This window comes from Carassius auratus, unplaced genomic scaffold (genome assembly GCF_003368295.1).
Source record: "Carassius auratus strain Wakin unplaced genomic scaffold, ASM336829v1 scaf_tig00026657, whole genome shotgun sequence".
Lineage (NCBI taxonomy): Eukaryota > Metazoa > Chordata > Actinopteri > Cypriniformes > Cyprinidae > Carassius > Carassius auratus.
Genome location: NW_020525539.1, coordinates 398 through 22,996, shown reverse-complemented (window position 1 = coordinate 22,996; position 22,599 = coordinate 398). Strand labels below are relative to the sequence as shown.

General features: G+C 34.9%; 1 protein-coding gene across 1 annotated transcript in view; it reads right to left on the bottom strand.

The window, feature by feature from the left end:
- Positions 1-20,173, bottom strand: part of LOC113078820 (lck-interacting transmembrane adapter 1-like) — a 37,237-nt gene extending 17,064 nt beyond the window's left edge. Inside the window, exon 1 of the mRNA XM_026251133.1 lies at positions 20,041-20,173. The gene's annotated coding sequence lies outside the window, so the exon portion shown is untranslated. The remainder of the gene's footprint in view (positions 1-20,040) is intronic.
- Between the last annotated feature and the right edge of the window lie 2,426 nt (positions 20,174-22,599).

Genomic DNA, 22,599 nt, shown 5'->3' with positions numbered 1-22,599 from the left:
CTTCTGAAGTTTGCAGCTCTCCAGTTCTATTTGAAGTGTACAGTCACTGTAGGCTTTCTCTAAACACTTAGGTCTTCTCATAGAGTTTGAAGACTGTCTAAACGCCTCAAATACACTGTAAAAACATGGGATACGACACTGACTGAATTTGTCTCCACATGTCCTAATGTATCAAACGTCTGCTCAAAGCAGATTAAAATGATCTCAGTGCTTAACTTCTCATAAAGCATCTTAACTCTAAACTAGTCAGACCGGCTTCAGCACACTTCTCCATAACACTACTCTCTTTCACAGCTACCGTCTGAAGCATGTTGAGTGTGAGAATGACAAACCCTTTCCTTAAGCTCTAGTGTCAGTGATGCAGAAGCGTGTGAGGGCTGTCATTCACTCTGAACCGTGACTAAACTTTGATTGTGTGTCCCAGCAGTCCTGTCTGGTGTCCCGACTCCTCTACATCATTACAGCTGCACTCAGAGTAACAGGCACAGGGAGTGTGTTTGCACTTCAGAAGTTTATCTGCTCATAACCTGTATGAGCAGATAAACAACAAACAGTCATACACATTCCCATCAGTAGTTTAATTAAATTCCATTTATCAGCACTTGCCATATATGTGTCAAGTGTTTTCGAGTAGAAAAGACCTTGTATCATTAGGAGATGTGGTGCAGTTGTTGAAACAATGAGCTGAGGTGCACAAATACTGACAGTCAGTGTTCAAACTGTGTCAAAGCTCTTGGGGGGGGGTCTCCCTAACCAGATCCAATACCCTATAAATGAAAAAATAAATAAAAAAACCCATATATTTCTCCACAAAAATCAATGTAATTGCAAACTTAGCACGTTTCTTTTAATCTTTTGTTTATGATTCATTCATTTTTTTTTTTTTTGTCTTATCCTCGTTATCGCTCAGAAAACCTAACAACCTAGTGGCTGTTTGTCGGATTTGTATTTAAAGTGAGCACAACTCAATAATTTATATATTATAAGTTACTAATTATAACACTTTGATTTACATTAGAGTAAAACATTATCACTGACTTAGTCTCTAGTCAGAGATTTAAACTGCACTCAAAAGTCCTGTTATAATCAATGAAGCTGTCCATACACTGTATGGTACTTACGTAATTCAATCATTTGCACTTTGTTGCTTATGATGAGAAAATTTGCAAGATTCATTTAGCACGGACGCAGAAAAACTCAGAGGTTTCAGCCACTGTGTGCTTATAATGTGCAACGCTATAGAAACACATAAAAAAAATATATGGGTGTGATGTGACATGAGCAGGTCTAAATTTATAACAGCAATCAACACTTTTCATTTCATTTTAATTTTCATTAGTTTCATGTTTCAAGTATTATAGTTCCAGTATTATACCAGGGGACTCCCCAAGCTCATTTTTTGGGATTTATGGGGGTCCCTTAATGCTTATGGGAGGACCAGAACAACCCCGCCACCCATCCTCAATTCTAACACTACTGACAGTTACACTTTAGTACATGGACCAATCAACACAATCTACTAGTTGCTTATAAGCATCCCTATTATTAACAAATTGGCTGTTTAATAGTGCTTATTTTACATCCCTAATCCGACCCAACACTTAAACTTAACAACTACCTTACTAACAACAAGCAGCAATTTACTGATGCAAAACTCGTAGTTCGTGGTTTGTTATTGTTATATGACCATACTGACAAAGGTTCGAATCCCAATCCCATTTACCACTCTCAGTTGCAATGATTTTCTGTTCACTATTTTAAACGAAAATCTTTATAAGAATAAGAATCAGAGGCAAAAAAGAAATTCAACTAAATTAATTGTTTTTAAATGTAACAAAAAGAGCAGAAATAAATGTAATTTTAAACTTCAACATTTAAAAGAATTAAAAAAAAAATGTATTTTAAATGTATTTTTATTTATATTTTAAATTAATAAATTTTTAAATATTTAAAAATAGTACAATAAATACAAATAATACAAATAATAAAATAATATATATTTCTAAATGAAAATATAAATGACAAATAAACAAGAAAAAAAATAATATATATATATATATAATATATATATATATGTGTGTGTGTTTTAGAAATAATGCAACAAATACATTTTAATATGATTACGGTTGATTACTAGAAAATTGCACTTTTTAAATAAATAAATAATACAGTGATAATATGCGTAGGTTAATCTAATTGAGTAATAATCACAATACTATCAGTGGATAGATGGATAGATGCGTCATTGTCAAGATCCTTTTGCACAACCCCTATAGATTGTTCTAGTTCCTTAATACAAACAGTGCACCCTGTCCCCTTTCTCTGTTGATGAGCAATATTTTCACACTTCTGAAAGCAGGTTTCTATTTCTGCTCAAACACTGCACATTTAATAATTCATTGCTCCTCCTCTGTACTCACAACTGCTGTGAGACAAGAAAGACCCAGCTCTCAGAAAATAGGGTAAGAGAAGCAGAAAGCTCAACAGATTTTGGACTACATTATCCATCATGCTCCGATGTGTTGTAGACTCACTGCTAGCTTCCGGGTTGGGAAGTTACAGGATTGGGATTTTAAAAATCTGTATAAACCAATTCAGATAAGGAGTTTGTAAACACGAAATGTGCATTTGGTCTCATTAGACACTTCATGCCATAATTTGACCTAGATTTGGGCTCAGATAGCATGTGCACTGACAGGCTGCGGATTGCACACATCAGTGGCAAGAGTGAGTTCTGATCTGACTGACTGCTTTATGCAATTTCCAGGAGTCAGGGAGCACAGGTTTTTATCAGTCCACCAGGAAATAAACTTCTGTTTACAAGGCAGCAGAGGCTACAACATTTAGCGCTTCAAAAGAAGATCTAGTCACTGAATTTGGCAACGTTTGCAAGGTTCATGCTATTAAATTTTTGCAAGATAGCTCAACCAGTTTAGTGTAAGCTATTTTAGTAAATTCATCTGAGAGATTTTCTTGAGACTCTTAACAGCAAATAAACAAGATAAAAACATTGTAACACCACCATTCGAACATTGCTATTTGAAATCTTATACTCAGCAAGGCACATTTATTGATCAAAAATATAACTATGCATTTATTATATATATATATAAATATAAACGTACAGATCCAGGACTTTGATTTTAGGATTATTATGTACTTGCCCATAAACTTGCCATAAAAAGGTGAACTTGCAGTTTGGCAAATTGCAACAGTGCAACAAAGGCCCTTTTATCCAGAGATACTTATGAGACAGATGTCCTAGAAATCTATGATTGGGTTGTGTTACTCAAGGGAACAGAGGTGATAAAAACTGTTGCGATAATTTTTTTACTGCAGCTGGATTGGTCCTTCTTGAGGTTAGACATGCATCCCAGATCCCAAACCACTGTCCCTCCCCAGCCTCATCTGATCTTCTACGTAACCCTTCATCCTATTTAACAACCCTTACATGCAACTATTACAAAAACTTCAAACGTTCACTGACGCTCCCGAAGGAAACTCGATGCATTAAGAGCAGGGGTGTAAACTTCTGAACCAAAGTGTACTTTTTTTTTTTTTTTTTTGTTTAAATGTCAAAGCGTTTTCACCTCCAGGTTCTTAATGCATGGTTTTTCCTTCTGGAGCACCAGTGAACGTTTGAACTTTCGGCAAAAGTTGCATGAAAGTCCCTCAGCTGTCCTCAAGATGAAAAGATGGATCTCAAAATCATACAGTCATTGTTGGAAATGGTTCAAATACACAAAAGATCCTGGAAAGCCAAATAATTTGTGCGACCTGAAAGATTTTTCTTTTATTTTGGTAAAATAATGAACATTTAGCAGATACTGAAAAGTTTATGTAAAATTTTGACCTCAACTGTACCATTAAAGTACTGATAAGCATTGCGACTTAACGGCATTTTTCACAGCCTGACAACATCTCTGGGTTTTCACAAACTCATATTGCTTTATAAACGTTAGTGGCCCGCCCTGGCTTTACACACATCCCCCTTCCCAAAAAAAAAGAGACAGTGAGACACATCTCCCAAGCCAATCCATCAGGCCGCTCAGTGTACGCTCTCCTTCATACGCTGATTCTGCGTCCCTGTATTTCCCTGAGGAGAGCTCAGACGTCGGAAAGCAATCTGAGTGCTAAAACAGCCCTGCACGCAGCCAGAAAGAACCAATCCCGTGCTACAAATGCTCTTTTACTCATTTTATCTCTCTTTTTGGTCTCCATGCCCTGTATTTCTGACAGAGAAACACCCCCTGCTCTTCTCCACTGGGCGACGCTTCTCTTGATCTGGTCGGCGTCAGAGAGCCTCCAGTGTGCAAACCACCAGCAGCGACTGACAGACATGTCTTCTGTCTGTGACTTTGACGGGGTTATCTCAGAACCTGACTGCATTTTCCCAACCCTCAGCTCTGACACATGACAGACAACAAGACGTCCTGTGAGGAACACCAGACTGACGATGGTAAACGATTCGTTCGTTTCTCAAAGCGTTGATTAAAGATCCTGCAAAATGGCCTAAACAGATGCTTAAATATGGGTATAGAAGATAACCTTTTAAAATAATCACATCTTGTTGCTTTGCAGCCTGAAATTATGTTTTTGCTTTGTTCAGAGTTTAAGTTTTATCAAGCTGTATTTAGTCAGTACAATTTATTAAAAAATGATGTGAAAGATAAAACACCAATATTAGAGTTTTTTTTTTATTTTTTTATTATTACTGGGTTAGAAAAGGGATCAACCCCTTGTGTCAGTATTTTGTATTTTGTTGAACAACGTTTTGTTTTAATTACAGCCTTTAGTCTGTTGGGATTTGTCTCTGCTAACTAACTATATAAATATTTTTTTTAATTGTAAAATATAAAAAAATATTGAAATTGATATATAGGTACTTTTTTAAAAAGTTTATATATATATATATATATATATATATATATATATATATATATATATATATATATATATATATATATATATATAAACCACTAATATATATATATATATATATATATATATATATATATATATATATATATATATATATATATGTATATATATATATATTAGTGGTTGGCCGTTATCGCCGTTAACGTGATGCGTTAACGCGAGACTCTTATCGGGCGATTAAAAAAAATATCGCCGTTAATCTATTCTCAAAGTTGGGAGCGGGGTCTATACTAAGCAAGCTATGATGACTTTCACCTTGATATTTTATATAATCGACTGGTTAAGGCCGGCCTAACGGACAGCGACACTGAACCGAGCTCTCTTCTGCGAAGTTGCACTCCTGCACCGGAACGAACAAATACAAATCGCAGTTTGAAACAAACAACAAGATGTGAAAGAAAAATACATACGAAATATGTCAAAATATCCACCTTGGAAATTATGCTCGAAAAAACTGTCAGTTATTTCTTAACTTAAGTGAAAGTAAACAGTTGAGGAAGAGAATGGGATGTGTATTATATTGGATGCGTTCATCGTCTCTTAAAGTGACCGCGCATAATTTAGCTACTGGCTGCTGTAATGTTAATCCAAGAAAATGAAAATGAAAATCACTCACTGCTCTTGACTACTTTGTAGTTTTAACAGTCAAACCAAAAATTATTCAGACACTAGATATATTTTTTGATATATATATAGCAAAACTGTAATAATGTGAGAAATGTTGAAGGTGTCTGAATAAATGTAGGTTTGAATGTATATTTCATTTTTACATTGAAGACTATCCAGTGCTTTTTTACATTTAATTATTTATTTTCTGTACCTTGACACCTACAAACTTGAAAAAAAACCTTGAACATTGTGTAAATAGCACAAATAAATAAAAATAAATGAACATACAAATTAGACCATTTCAAACAGGGCCCACTGGTACAACCTTCACCGGGTCCCCGCTTGTGCAATGTGGAATTAGTTTACAGCTTTTTCAAGCAGTTTGTGATACATTTTGGAAACAGGAGATGAGCCCCTTTTCTAATGCAGCACCTAGCTTGACAAACCCCTTCTCAAAGACTTACTGTTTGTCAATTTTATTTGGGTAACACACATATTCTGAATGCCTTCGGCAGAATTCGAATGAGCCATTTTAATCTAGATTAATCTAGATTAATTTCAAGATCACAGTGAGATTAATCTAGATTAAAAAAATTAATCTATGCCCACCTCTAATATATATATATATATATATATATATATATATATATATATATACAATTTGTATTCAATAAAAATTATAAATAATATAATAGCACACACACACACACACACACACACACACATATATATATATACTTTACTTTTTGTACTTAATACCATCAGGCAAAGACTTATAAGAAACCTTTAACAGCTTTAACAGCATTTTAAAAGTTACTGAATCAGTCTGCTGTACTTTATTTTAAATCGGTTTATTCTGTTTTTATTCTGGATAAAACATTACTTTTGAATCAAATAAAATAAATAAATAAATAAACCGTGAATCAATTCAATTGACACTTTTTGTTCAACTAATCTGGTGTTAGTTGGACAGTCGTCTGATTATGAAGTTCTTAATTTAGGTAAAAGGTATTTTATTATTCCATAAAATGGGAAGGTTAATCATTAATTAACCTGCATCATCAGGTGTGTGTGTGTGAGTGTGCAGTTGTGTGTGTACAGAGGCAGCCCCAGAGCGCACAAATCTGCTCTAGCTCTTGTGGTTTAATTTTGGATGACTCACCCACTTTCCACCTTCTTCTGCAACGGTGCAGGCAACCTCCACCCTGCCTCCACATCAGCGCACAAACCCACACCCACACACCACTGCAACCGGGACACATCGTGATCAAACACACAAAACACACAAGGGCCTTTCACCGCTCCACAACTCCTTCTCCAGCGGGAGAACAAAGCAGAGCGACGCTTGATTGTCTGTAGCAGTATAAAGTCTAACTGTCTTTTCCATCCACCATCAGATCTGTGAACCTGATGCCTAACAAACTCCTCTGAATCTTCTATGACATTTCACAACGTAGGCACCGTTACATAATTCTCACATGAATAATATATAACAGCCATGTGAGACGTTTGAAGTGTACAGTATGCAGCAAAAAGACAAAGGGAGCTTCTTTAATAATCCCCCACTAACAATCCATCACAACTCAAGCCTCAAAAAGATTTTGATTTTAAGAATAAAGCCTTGTTCTTAAAACCATATTCCCAATGATTTTCAACCTCATGTTTATGCATATGTGTCACCAAAAGTTTCTCAGAGTAGGAAAAAGATGATTTACACAACTTTACAGCTCAAATAACTCTTAATTATGAACTGATTCAAAAAGGCTTCACATTTCTGCTTCTAAACTCTCAAACCCATAGACTACCATTGTAAATGCATTATTTCAAAACCATTTGTCTTGAAGGAAAATGTAATTATTATTAATAATTTCATTTATTAAAGGAAAAATTCAGGGTTCAATACAAATTACATTTAGTCAACAGCATATGACACAATGATGACTATCAATAAAAATTCATTTTGACTCAATCCGTAATTTTTTTTTTTTATAAATTGTATACATTTGTAAACATTCATTTGACTTATTTTATAATCTAAACATATTTCATAAATGTAAAAATATATAATTGCATTCATATATTTGTATGTATTTAATAAAAATATACATTTAAATATTTGTGTGTGTGTCTATAAATGATTCTATGTTTTATATTATTAGTGTTTTAAGAATTCCTAGAAGTATTTTTTTTGAGCTAAATAGAAGTATTACAAAAACAGCATTTTAAAAAGTGAATAAAATTTGCTTATTTGCTCTAAATTTAAATCAGATCATTCTGGATAAAACCAAAATAATAATAATAAGAATTATCAAATGTTCTCTTACAATGGAAGTATATGGGGCCAATTAAGGGTTAAAACTTTAAGCTTTAAAGTTGCTCTTTTTCAGTTTTACCATTGTTTGAGGGCTTTATTTGTGGGAACAAACTTTGTATTCCTTTAAGTATTCCTTTAAAAAAGCGAGCAATCTGAAAAATGGTGTACACTGAAGTTTATATGTAAGACACTAGTTCAGAATATTCCTTTAAGATCTATTTTCAGAGTAATGTGGGATTTCAAAACAGTGATTATTCAGTCTCATAGTGGTTTTATGCTAACCAGTAAGCATGCACAACACTAATACATACATCTGTGTTTCTCTGATGTCCTTCTACACTGTTTCTATAGTACAGCACATACACTGCTCTGGATCTGTTGGTGTTGGCATTCAGTCATGAACTATGGAGGACAGCGGCGGAGTGAACCGGTGCAATCGTAGGTTAATGGTGCACTCATTGATTTTATGCAGCTTGAAAGCCAAGGCAGGTTTACGCCTGACAGAGTTATGAAAAATGTATTCCCAGTCGAATTTGACCAACCGCTCATCGGTCCATCCATCTTTCCTTAACCTCTTTTCTCGCTCTGAGATGAATGCATGCTAAATAGTCGCAAAACTTCATCTTATGTACTATAACGAACTGCAATTCAGTAAATGTGGTGGAATAATCCAGAAATCCATCATAATTAATTCAGTGCAAAACATGCCTCCTTTCCATTTTAAAAAGAGCATTATATATTAAAAGTCATGTCTATTTCAAATAAAAGTGTCTATCAATTTGATATATCACTTCCCTTCTTTCACGTGATTTAAAGTCATTGATTGGAAAGACAGAATATATTGTTTAGCTCAAAAATGATGGTGAAGGTCAAGCCAAATTCGAAGTCATGAAACTGTTAATGAAGACTGACATTCACTGACCTTGCTCACCACTAATCAGGATGATAATAATGTGTTAAGTTTATTTTTGATATGGCAGGCAAGCATAACAGCTTGCATAATTCATAAGCTGGTTTTTGCAGCTAATTGGGTTACTAACAATCTCATTAGAGTCCTCCGTAGTTCTCAGAACACTCTAGCTATTGATCAGAGATATCGATCCGACACAAATCTGTTCTTCAAGTTCAATAAAACACAATCGCACTGGGAATAAACACTTTAGTGACTTTTCCATTCATCTGCAAAGAAAGAGAGAAGGAAAAATGGGTAGAAAGAACCGAAGACGTGAGAGAAGTGAATCAGACAGAGAGAGTGAGCGTGAGCGAGAAAGAAAGAGCTAAAACTCCTCTCATTCCACAACTCATCAGTTCCACTAGGGACCGCGGGATGCTTTCATGTGGAGGTGCATGCATAAATAAGCAAAATTAATTCAACAAAGAAAACTCCCGAAATAGAGCTCTCTTATCCTCCAATCACTTTAGCACAAGCCTCACCTGCTATACTGAGGAATAAAAGAGCTTTCTTTGAGAGTCTAATGCCTGGCAGCTGGATTAGGCTCAGTCCATGAACAGGGTGTAAAATATGATATATATATATATATATATATATATATATATATATATATATATATATATATATATATATATATATATATATATATATATATATATATAAAAAAAAAGGAATACTTACAAAAGGTGCCTAACCACCATGAAATGTTGATTGTCCACAAGTGGTCAAGCTAAATTTTTTATGAGCTGTTTAATTTTCTACTATTATGTTATTTAAATGTATTATGGTTTATGTTACGATTTGTTTTGATTTAGTCATTTTCTGGCAATATACATTAAAATGATATAAACACTAGTAAAATAATGAGTAACCGTTGCCGATTTAGCCGATTATTTAGCCGCTAATTTTGGGTTTATAGTTAATAATAAACTTAGATTTCCCAATAAAATAATGAAAATTGTTAAGCAATGGTGCGGTCAATGCAATATTTGTAAAAAAAAAAAAATACAATTAAAAATAAATAATAATAATAATAATAATTCTTCCCACCATGATGTAGAAAGGATCCAAATTAGGTCACTTCTTGGGTTCCACATTTTTAAAAGTTGATTTTTTTTTTTATAAGGTATGAAATCATGAGGTAACAGCTGTATAGAAAATGTGGGCCACAGCTAAATACTACTGAACATTTTTGGTACCTAAAATGAACTAATATTTAATTGTATTTAATTATTTTTAACTATATTAAAAATAATATCAGTGTTGTTATTGTAAACTTAAACTAAATTGGTAGTTTTAGTTTTTCAGTAATTGAAATAAAGCTGGAATAAAATGTAATTATTCAATTAAATAATAGCTTGCAATTTAACTGATATAAATCCATTTAAGTTGAAGTAAATGTTTTTAATTAAAGATTAAACTAAAATAAATTAATAAATACACATTTATACTTTAAAGCAGCACTATGTAGTTTTACGACCTGCTTTATGGCATACGTTACATATTTTACTCGTAGCCTGGGTGGAAGAAAAACGATCTAACACGCAAGTCTCAAAACCAACACCATGGCAGTGCAATGTCTGATGTATAGGCTATTATGGACATTATGCCTACATGATTACATATTATAATATACAAATAACACACATTGCAAACAATGCTACATGAGAACTATGCGAGCAAAAAAGCTAGGCAAACATACTACCGTTCTTTTCGTCATTATAGTTTTCGATTCTGGAGTAACAGTAAATAAAAATATGTAATGATATTTGTAGAACATAGTGTAACACAGGCTACTTCACCTGGTCAGTGGATATTGACTGGTTCTGTCGGCTTAGTCAACAAATTCACGTGTTATAATATATTTATTAATATTTTATACTAATAAACATGACAAAAGCATATAAGAAAATGACATAGCACCACCTAAAGGTCAGGAGATATGAAAAATTACTATTTTTGCCTATAACTGCTCAACATTTTGTCCAAAATTCATGGATCTCATTAGATTCAGGGCATCATGCCGAGTCAAATGATATCTGATTTTCCCATATCTGCCATTTTGCCCATCAGCCATTTTTAATTTTGTAGTAAAATGCTGTATTTTACAAAAGCATTAGCGTATCATTATAAAACTTGGTATGGGTCATCGGCACATGCCTTTTGGTGGCACTATAATTGATCAAATCATGAAATTTCCATTAACTACAATACAGTGCTCTAGTCTAATGCAATGAAATGCATTATTTTATGAATGCATTGGTATACCATTACGAAATATGATTACGGATATATTGTTTAACACATCAACGAATTAGCTTGAATGATGCCAAACTGTGTCTGAGGCTGTATCTCTGCGAAGCTTTGACATATTGACACCAAATGTCACTTCACACTGAAGATGCCATGTCGATTTAGTAACTGCGTCACCTATCGGTCAAAAGTATTAAACCATTCATTAACTGTTAATAATGGAATTTGCAAAAGAAGAAAAAAAAATCTTTTGATTCCATTAGCCTATTGTGATGCAACTGATCTCAAAATATACTTTGTGTCAAGCCGACACAAAGTTTCTTTTTTGAACTCCACTTATACTATTTTTCGCCAAATTTGAGTCAGGCCATCTTCAGACTATGTGACAAAAAGCTATTGATTTCATATTGATAGACGAAACCGTTTTTTTTATAGCGCTGCTACAAATCTCAGGGATGATGCTAGACTACGTCTGAGGCTGTATCTCTGCAAAGCTTTGACATATTGACACCAAATTTTGTGTGCGCCATTGTCACCTCACACAGAACACACCACATCGTAACATCGATGGATTACATTTAGTAACATCACCACCTTTTGGTCCAAAGTGATAGCCCTTTAAATCATATTACTAGTGGTTGTTTTAATGATTTTTCAGGCATTTTGACTAAATCATCTTAAAATGACTTCAATTACTTGCTGCAGTTGGTCTGATGCTACTTTGCTTGCTTCTGTAGTGCTTGGTCCCTTAATTTCTGTTTTCAGCTTTATTTAGTGAAAACTGTTTCAAAGTAAGCCCTATATCTGTTTTTTTCAGCGAAGTATATAAGCAACACAAAAATAACACGGCATTGAATGAAAAAAAATCCAACTTTGGCATTTATTTTATTTGATGGATACAGGTCAAGACTTCTGGGAGACCAGAATCACCATTTTAAAGTAGTACAGATATGTAATGTGTTTAACATCTACAGTTCATGCTAGATTCATTTTTGTGTTACACAGTAGTTGCCTACCATCTCTAATAGCTATTACACCAGAAAACATCGAGTTTGTGCTTTTAATGCTTATTGAAAAGTAACAGGACACCAATTTGTACAGTGAAAAGTGTCATTAGCAGTCCAACCCTCCAGTCTGCACAATCTTTGAATGCATAAAAACGGGGACATTTCATAAAAAACATTTCTATTATTATTCAAATTATTGCACTATATGGTACGTACATGTCTCGTTTATGATAATACAACAAGATGCAAAGATAGCTAACAGTGCTATTCCGCTGAGCGGCACTTAAACATATGTGCTTGCGTCTTGCAGGCACTTGCTAAAAATAGACTTGCACTGGTGTCTGCCGTTGCTTCATATGACACACTGGTAAAAGAGGACAGCACAGCAAGGGTGTGTGTGAGCGTGTTCCTGCGCAGCAACGTGTGTTTCTTCATTTGTAAGACCACAGATTCTTTGAACTACCACAACTGATTTCCTACCGCATCTTACTCTGTCACCTCCTGACAAACTGCAGACTGTTGCGACTCGCAACAAACATGTAGGTGTTGTTTTGATAAGGATGCTGTTGCCGTTTGCCAAGGCGACGGCACCGAGATTGTGATTGTAAATAAACTATAAATAAACATTGCAATGTCTTGATCTCGGTCTCCACGGCTCCATTTGCCTGCATTTTCATTACAAAATAGTCTGTTTTTAAGTCATACATCCTGTTGTTTTTGTATGCAACAGTGAGAAGAACATCTTATATAGTAATACAGCGGTGAAATGAATGGGGTCAACATAATGTCTGCCTTCCCTGCAGACTGCTGGGACTCCAGAAACAGACTGGATCTGCTAAACTGACTGAGATTATCAAGATGATCCAGTATTTCCGCCAGTTTCTCAATTTGGGCCTATTCCAATTTAGCAGTGCATTGCGGGATGTGCAGGGACAATCCAACTCTGACAAATGAACAAAGGTGCATGTCTTTTTGCACAATTTTGGGTAAGATATAAGGAAACCTGGAAACATATTCTAGGCAAGTGCGTTGCTGCAAATGCTCAGAGCAACTCAAATTTGGTCTCATGTATCATTGTGTTACACAAGACCACAATTCATAACACAATTTATAAATATTTGTTAGATTCTCAGATTTGTGAGCGGAAAGTATGGACAGTTTTCTCTTTCAGGCCAACTGCATAGTAACAGTTTGAAGAAAAAGTTGCTAAGTTACTTAGTTATTGTGTCAGAAAGAAAGATTCTGAGGATTTTCTTCATGCTCTATTTCTTTATTAAATTGCGTCCAAGTTAGTGAGGAAATGCAATGAATGCAGCAACTATTAATGGTGTATCTGTTGAAATTAGTGGGGTTTTATTTCATATTTATAATAAAATAATCTAAGTTGCATGTACAAAATCCCATCGTATTGTACAATTATGATAGAAAATATGTATATGTAAATGTATACGTAAAAAGCTCCTTCAAAATTGAATAAAACCATAAAAAAACCTCATCCAATGTGCATTCTGTATTCATCAATTGTAGATGTATAGAGTTGATGTGGTTATTTGAACATGTCTGACATCATAATTATGACTTCCCAGGAGGGCTTGAAAGCACAATTAGGGGGCATTTTCATGAAACCCTTTTCAACTAAAAACAGAACAATTTCGGATCACCACTTGTACAATTTCGGCCCTGAAGCAAAACCAAGTTTCTGGCCTAGTCAGCTGTGTTCCACAACCCCCAAATCTCTTCCTCTCTTTCACTCTCTGAGTTTGCTGTGTTTTCTAGGCGGATGCTCTGCAGCTCACAGGCACGCTGCACTTTTCCTGTTGCGCACTATCACAGTGAGCTACAGAAACCAGGACTCAGCGGGGCCAAAAGAGGACATGGAGAGCTGATCTCAAACCATCCTCACAAAAAAATAGGTCAATACGCATTAGCTGCGACCACTTACAAAGGTTCCTTCAGTCAGAATGGGGAAAACCCAGCGTCCTGTCTCTACGCAAGTTCACCATTTCCTCTTCTGATTAATAATCCTGATATGGAGCATCACGACAACAGACGTCTGATTCAGGAGTAGGAACTATCAATTATAAACACAAACCCGGTGGCTTCAGAGTGAAATGTTACTAAATCCATCTCGCTGGTACATCAATGATGTCAAATACACACCCCAAATGCTTTATCCTTTTTACTGACCATTCGGAGATTTTGGTGTTGGCATTTTAAGCACTTTAATGGCAGCAAACAGTCAAAGTGATTAGGCAACAAGGGTGATACGGAGAGAAAATAGATAAAGGCTATTATGCCCTTCGCCCTGAGGAAATGAATCAATATTGTGTAGTGTTATGGATGAAGCCTGTTAGTCTAATGCGTATCACAACAGGCCCCGAAATACTCCTAAGTGCTTAAATGCCTATTGAGTTTGGTGCAGCCCACTCCTATTTCCTGACCATATGATAGCCAGTGATGAGAAATCAAGAGCGAGGGGGGTTCCTGTCTGCGTGGATGAGAGGAACAGCAGCACGAATCTCACTTTCTGTCGGCCTCGATGTTCCTCGGGTCACCGCCTCTCCACCCAGCAGACACAAGATGATGTCACTGAACCAAACTCTCTTGTTCAGCTGTGAATAACAACACCTTTGCTCTCTTTGAAAAAAAAAGTTTCCTTTAGAACCAAAAAGGGTTTTTTGGCCCGATACCACAGGTTTCAAAAAGAAAGCCATCGGTGTACTGGTGCTCTAAAAACCCAGAAACCAAAAGGCTCTTATGAAAATGGCACCACATAAGGGTTCTTTTGCTTGTTGAATGCTATTTGGTTCTGAATAGAAACCTGCTTTTTTTAAAAACAAGAATAAAGAAGCATCATTCAACACATTTTACTCCCATTTAACAACAAGGGTACATTTATGAAGACATTTTCTTTTTTAAATAATGTCACAAATTATTCCCAATAAGACCAGAAGCATGCATAAAGAAAGTAAATATGATCAATTTTAATGTAATGTTGTTCTATAAACCCTGAACCAAAGACTTATTTCAGCATCAGATGGTTTTAACATGGTTCTAAATTATTGATAGCAAGGTCATGACTGCCTTAGACAATAGAGGGGACACACCGCTAAAGTGCTTTCCATTGCTTTATTCATAAACAATCCTAAATATGTGATTACTGCCTTACTGATAAACATTATCCTAGATCATTTGAAGGGATAGTTCTCCCAAAAATAAACATTTTGTCATGACATACGCCAGGGTTGTTATAGTTAAATAACCTGAAAAACTGAACTGAAAAATAAAACAACATCAACGTTACAGTAAATGTTAATATATATATATAAGAATACTTAATAAATATGATACAATTATGACATATGATGGTAAATGAAATAAAAATATGATTTTTTAAAAATGAAATTATACAAAAGCAAAATTACTAAAACTAAAAAAATAAATAACTAAAAAAATACGCATAAAAGCCTTTTGTGCTTTGCATGTTGAAGGTCCTTTGTGGCACTTTGCACCACAAACTCAACAGTGTAGTCCACTCAAGAACCATCAAGAATAATACAATTATTCATTAAATAAGAGTTAGTTCAAGTAGTAGTTCATCAAAAAATGTCAACTTTATGGCATTCCAAACCTGTATATGACATACTTTCTTCTGAGTAACACACACACTTACCGTATTTTCCGGACTATAAGTCACACTTTTTTTCATAGTTTGGCTGGTCCTGTGACTTATAGTCAGGTGCGACTTATTTATCAAAATTAATTTGATATGAACCGAGAGAAATTAACCAAGAGAAATGAACCAATAGAAAAACATTACCATCTCCAGCCGCGAGAGGGCTGTAGATGGTAATGTTTTCTCTTGGTTCTTGGTTCTTGGTTCTCTACAAATGCGACTTATAGTCCAGTGCGACTTTTATATATGTTTTTTTACCTCATCATGATGATTTTTGGACTGATTTGACTTATACTCAGGTGCGACTTATAGTCCGAAAAATATGGTAAGTCGCACCGGACTATAAGTCACATTTATTTAGAACCAAGCACCAAGAGAAAACATTACCGTCTACAGCCGCAAGAGGGCGCCCTCTCTGTAATGTTTCTCTTGGTTCATTTCTCTTGGTTTATGTCAAATTAATTTTGATAAATAAGTCGCACCAGACTATAAGTCACAGGACCAGCCAAACTATGAAAAAAGTGCGACTTATAGTCCAGAAAATACGGTAATAATAATAATGGTTTATTACTTTTGACTGATAGGTGGCGCTGTTACTAAATCGACATAGCATCTTCAGTGTGAAGTGACATTTGGTGTCAATATGTCAAAGCTTCACAGAGATACAGCCTCAGACACAGTTTGGCATCATTCAAGCTAATTCATTGATGTGTTAAATAATATATTCATAATCATATATCAACACGAAATCCATAACTTTTTGCCGGCATGGTCTGTACATGATCAGATTCTTATTAGTTGACAATCGGGCCATCTGTTTAGGAATTTTCAAAGAAAATCAAAGGAACAAGAAGCTTTGCCAACTATGCCGACATTGGTATCTATGTTCTGGGCTTGACCCAAATTATTAATATAAGCTAAATCAAACCAAAGTTATCAGTATTTAAAATAGTTTCGTAATGGTACACCAATACATTCATTAAATATTGCATTTCATTGCATTAGAGCACTGTATTGTAGTTAATGGAAATTTCATGTTTCGTTCAATTATAGTGCCACCAAAAGGCCGATGACCCAAACCGAGTTTTATAATGATACGCTAATGTAAAATACAGCATTTTACTACAAAATAAAAATTAAAAATAGAAAAATGTTAACCAAGCTGTTTTGGTGACCATTTGACTTCCACATGGACCAAAAATAATGAATAAATGAATAGAAAGACAGACATAAATAAATAAATAAATAAATAAATAGTAAATCACTCAAAATATCTTTTTTATGTTCAACAGAAGATTGTAAGACATACAGGTTTCAAAACAAAATTAGGTTTTCATTTTTTGTCTACTATCCGTTTAAGATGACACACTGAAAAACCTTTTAAAAGAGTTTCATGTTTCATTTATTTTGGGAGATCCCCCAACAGTTCTCAGTAGAATGAATTTGTTCTAGTTAACATGTTGACCACTCTACGTAATTGTCACATACGTATGCTGTGGGTTTCCATCTGTTTGTTCCCCTCCTCTATCCTCGTGGCCTGTGTGGTGTTAATTATTAAGGGATTTTCGTATAGTCAGTGCGCCTGGTGCCCTAAACCTTCACTTTACCCTCCGTCACACATATTCCACTCTAATCCATAGGGACTATTCATTTTTCCCTCCCTCTCTCTCTCTCTCTCTCTCTCTCTCAGCTCATATCTGTCTTAAGATACAGAGGCGTATACGAGTGTTACTTGATCCTGAATCTACTTTGACATCAAGGGGGCAGAAGTGCATGGCGTGCATATAAACCTTAACATGTGAGAGAGCGTCTACACCAAATGCATATATTGCATGCAAACTGACCCATTGGTGCACCTTTCAAACACTTAGCTGAACCCACAGTGAGCGAGTTTCTGCATCCTGCTGTGACGGCATGACCGTCAGTCACGTCACACAACACAGACTCTGGTCATGTGGTTAAAAATGCAGCCAGTCTGTAAGGATGTGGCATGTTTAAAGTAGAAGAGTCCAGCAAGAAAACAGAAGAAAGCTGCTGGTGCGCCCTTAAAGGGTACTGCCATGTTTAAAATTTATATATTGCCTTGATTGCATATGTGTGCAATATATATATATATATATATATATATATATATATATATATATATATATATATATATATATATATATATATATATATATATATGGCTCTTTTTATTTATTTATTTAATAGTTGATTGATTTTTTTGGAGGGGGTGCAAGTGGCAGTCCTGGTTTACGTGGTGCCCTATGTGAAATACAAATACAAACAATAATAATAATAATTTTGATTTAATAAATAAATTATGATTTCTTGTGTAATACAAAAGAATATGATAAGAATAATAATTTATCATATTATTATATTATAACTATTATTCATATTATTATTATTTAAAAATATTGTCCACGTATTACATACGACAACAAAACAAACTACAATAATCATTATAATTTCTACTACTACTACTACTACTCCTCCTAATATTTTTATTATAATTTTATAATTTTATATAATTTTAAATAATTACAATTTGTTGTGAAATACAAAAAAACTATAATATCTGAATAATAATAGTAATAGTGGTAGTAGTAATAATTAGTATTTTATAATATATGGTTGTTATTGTTTGTATTTCACAACAAATCATTGTTTAATAAATCAAATTATTTACAGCTGAACTTTACAAGCAGTGATCATCAGCAGCTTCGATATTTTGATAATAATTCTTGGCATTCTTCAGGAAATTAGTTGTGAGTTTTTGAGTTTTGAGTGGCATACAGTAAGGGTGGGTGGATTAGGACACATTTAAAGTAAATTATCTGTACGTTTAGGTGTGACTTGATTAAACTGACCCAAAATTAGACATGTGAAAGGGTGATTTCAGTCAGTTAAGTTTGTATAATCCTGGAACCTAATTCTGAAATCTACAAATATTTTTTTATTTCATTTCTGATTAAGACATTTGACTCATAATAGTGCTGCTTAAATCAACACAGTTGACATTAGGTGCAGAAGACAGTTCATCAGTCACTAAGCCCTCAGTAGACAGCATATCTCTCTCATACACTCACACACAGTGAGTCTGAGCTGCAGTGTAAGAGGATTTCATTCATCCATATTCACAGTATCGGACAGACTCGTGCAGTTTGTCGGTCAGCTTGCACCGGGGGGCAAAAGCTGTCGGTGTTAAGGCACTTTCTTGCTTGAATAAAGTCTCTCCCGCGGGGCCAGGAGGAATAACTTAACACTTAGAGATCACACCATTAATTGTGCTCCCAAAACACTATGAAATATGCTGCTTTATCATATATACCAGTGCAAACAAAAATAAACTAAACACACTGCAATGACATTAACCACATTAAATAGCATCCCGTACAAAAACAGCACATTAATACCATCAGATATTAATACTATTGAATATTAGTACTACTGATACTGTACACACCATGGTACTAGAAGATGCCTAAAAATACTTGCAAAAAAATATATATAATGTGTACCACCATGGTATTCTTGGATGTATATTCTGTGGATACCATTATTTATAATGAAATAAACATAAAATATTTCAAAGTACCATAGTATTACAATCACTGTACTGCCAAAATACTTTTTGTAAGGGATGGTGGCATAAGGCACATATCCAAAATACCATGGTAAATGTACATAAAACCATGGTGTTATGGTCCCATCCCAAAAACATATCCCATGCAGCATATCCAACAGATTACAGTAGCATATACTGTAGTACATGTTCCAAAAAAGGCTTGATAGAACCATGATAGGATGCTCAGTAGAATAGGTTGTACCTTGGTACTTTTTGGTATGTTTTTTATTTATTTAATTTTTATCAGTCAAAGAGGACAAGCCAAATTTAACTTTGAACACTCATTCAGGACACCCTTTAAAACCATTTTACCTTATTAATTTACTCTCAGCACTGGATCTTCCTCTCCACCGGCCCTCTCAAGAAAACCCAGAATCAATAAGAGCTCAGAATACCCATTCAACGATCTCCAGTCTACTGAAAAAGATCTCAGCACAGCCCTAATCGTGTTTGAGACTGACTGAGGCTGCTGTTGTCTGGCGTCTCGAACCAAACAGCATATCAAGGCTTCACAGAACCATAGTTATATAAAGTGACACACCTAACAAGTCTCATAAAGTTCTGATCGACAAACACGTGAAACGCCTTCAAATGACAGACAAAAGTTCAACATTTCACGGCACGATCGGTGAGGGATGATGAAGCGCGCGCGCTTACCGTGCGCTGTCTCACAGAGTCAGAGAGAGAGAGATGCGGGCGCGCAGCATCCCTGCCATCCTCCGTCAAGACTTCTAGTGTGCGCTCCTCTCGGGCATGATCACAGCTCCTCAGCTCTCCTCCGGGCTGGGCATCACGGCTGGTCTCGTGCTCTCAGTTCAGCTGCTGCGGAGCGCGCGCACTGACGCCTACTCTGATTGAGTTTCGAGAGCGCAGAGGCTGCGATGATCGCTCACTTTCTCTGGGCATATCAGGACCATGTGATGAGACTCATCCCTCCAGCTGCGCGAGCCCGATCAGCGCCACCCAATGGAAGCGTGATGCTATTCATCACGAATGCGATTGGGCAGCCCATTGGAAAATAAACTCGGCCCGGTTCTGACAGATTTCAGATTTACATGTATTACTTTCAGATGTTGGGTAGCGCGGGGCTAGTTGTCACAGCAGTGGCATCACACTAGATATGATTAGCCGTTGAAAGTGTTTTCTGTGGTTCTGTGTGGTTTTGACATTTCAAAACAAACCATGAACATTTAAACCTCCAAAACGTACATCACAGTATTATATTTTGTTCATATATATATACAAACAATAAATACGCAAATTAACATTCAGGCAAAAGTAGACTAATGAAGGTAAAGTCGAACCGGAAGTTTCATCAGTGTCTAGTTGTCACACGTTTCGAAGTTTGAAATATAATAAAATTCATTATTTAAAAATATCTGTAGGCTAAAACAAATATTTGATGTTTTGTATCAAACCATTCAAGTTATTCATTCATTTATTACAGCTCCCGTTATGCAATTAAACCCATTAGCAGCATGACTGGTCTCCTTCATACTTACATTTCAGATTTAACATTAAGTTTAATACTTATCGTGTTCTGACCAATGACTCAACCAAAAGTCATAAATCAAATAGATTTAAATGTTAAATGACTAATAATCAGTCGCCACCTACTGGCGATGAAACCTGCAGAAAGAGTTGCTCGCTTTGTGCTCATATTTGACCATATTCTGTTTCTGGGTTCCTCTTTACATTATTTAACATTGAATTAAATAGTATGTATCTAGATTAAATATTACACCTCACTGTATATTTTTATAAGACATTATTTTATTTATTAATAATTATTTCTCTTACTCTTACCAATTGGCTTTTAGCTCTTCACTTGTGCGTCTCAGAGTCTGCTTCAGTGTATGCCCGAAACTAAATCACACCTCTGGGGTTAATAAAGTTGTATTATATTGCACTGCCTCCACTGGACCATATAACCCTCCTTGTAGTGCGGAACTGTAAAAATCAATAGATTTAATCAAATAATAGCTGCCACACTTTACATAAGTGTTCATGCTTTGGTGTAATTACAGCATTAATCAGTACAAGCAAGTGGGTAAGACTAATGAGCAATGTGCTTATTTTCTGAAGCAGCTTGTAAGTACAAATTGTTTTTGTTGTCGTGATGTATTGATACATAAAAACTTTTTATTTACTGTAATTTCCTCTTTTCATTACATCAGATTCTCATGATTATTTAAAATAATTATATCTAATATGTATATTCTTCAATGCACAGATAGTGGTAAAACAGACATGGCTGTGTTTAGAGTTGGCCCAGATATAGTCAACACTTACCGTATCACAGGTCTACACCAAAACTATCAATGAGGAACTCACTTTCTTCTGAGTGCTCTCGCGTGTGTGTGTGTGTGTTTGGGCAGGTTTTATACTCCTCCGTCTTTGTTGGAGTCTGATTGTGGTCTTTAATTTACATCTGGCACAGGTCTCGTCTGCTAACTGGGCTGTCAGTCTGCATTAGGTCTTGCGGTTTGAAAAGTGTACAATACAAAGGCCTGACCCTCCTTTTAGAAGAGCACACATCGACACACTTTAACTGGAGGGAGGTGCTGAGGAGTAGACCCCTAGGATCCCATCTGATACTCTTACTGATATAGCCCAGTCTGACATTGCTGGTGTTTGTGTGAGCAAGCAAACCAGAAGCTGTGCAGAGACAATGCGGACGCGTTTAAAGGTAAAGCTAACAAAGCACTTCACAAAAGAATAGAAAAACATACAACAACAAACCAAAAATAATAAATTTAAATAAATAAAATTGAATGAACAAACAAATAAACAAATAAAGCACAAGTTATTGTTAATTATTATTAAACAATCTTTGTACATTAAAATTAAATATTTAAAATAGTAATGTTCTTCAAAGAAAACAAACTAAAACAAAACAAAAATGAACTAATAAACAATGATAACAAACAAATTAATACATGAATGAATAAAGCACAAATGTCTCACCGAATTTGCAAGCCATTGTTAAAATGAATAATCTATGTACAATAAAATGAAATATTTACAAAGGAATAGAAAATGAATGAAATGAACAAATAAAGTGTACAAATATCTCATCAATGTTTTAAAAACATTGTTAATTTTATTTTACCTACCAAAGAATATTTCTTCAATGAAAACATACTAAAACAAACCAAAAACAAACAAATACATAATAGTGCACGGATGTCTTATTACATTTGGCAAGTCATTACT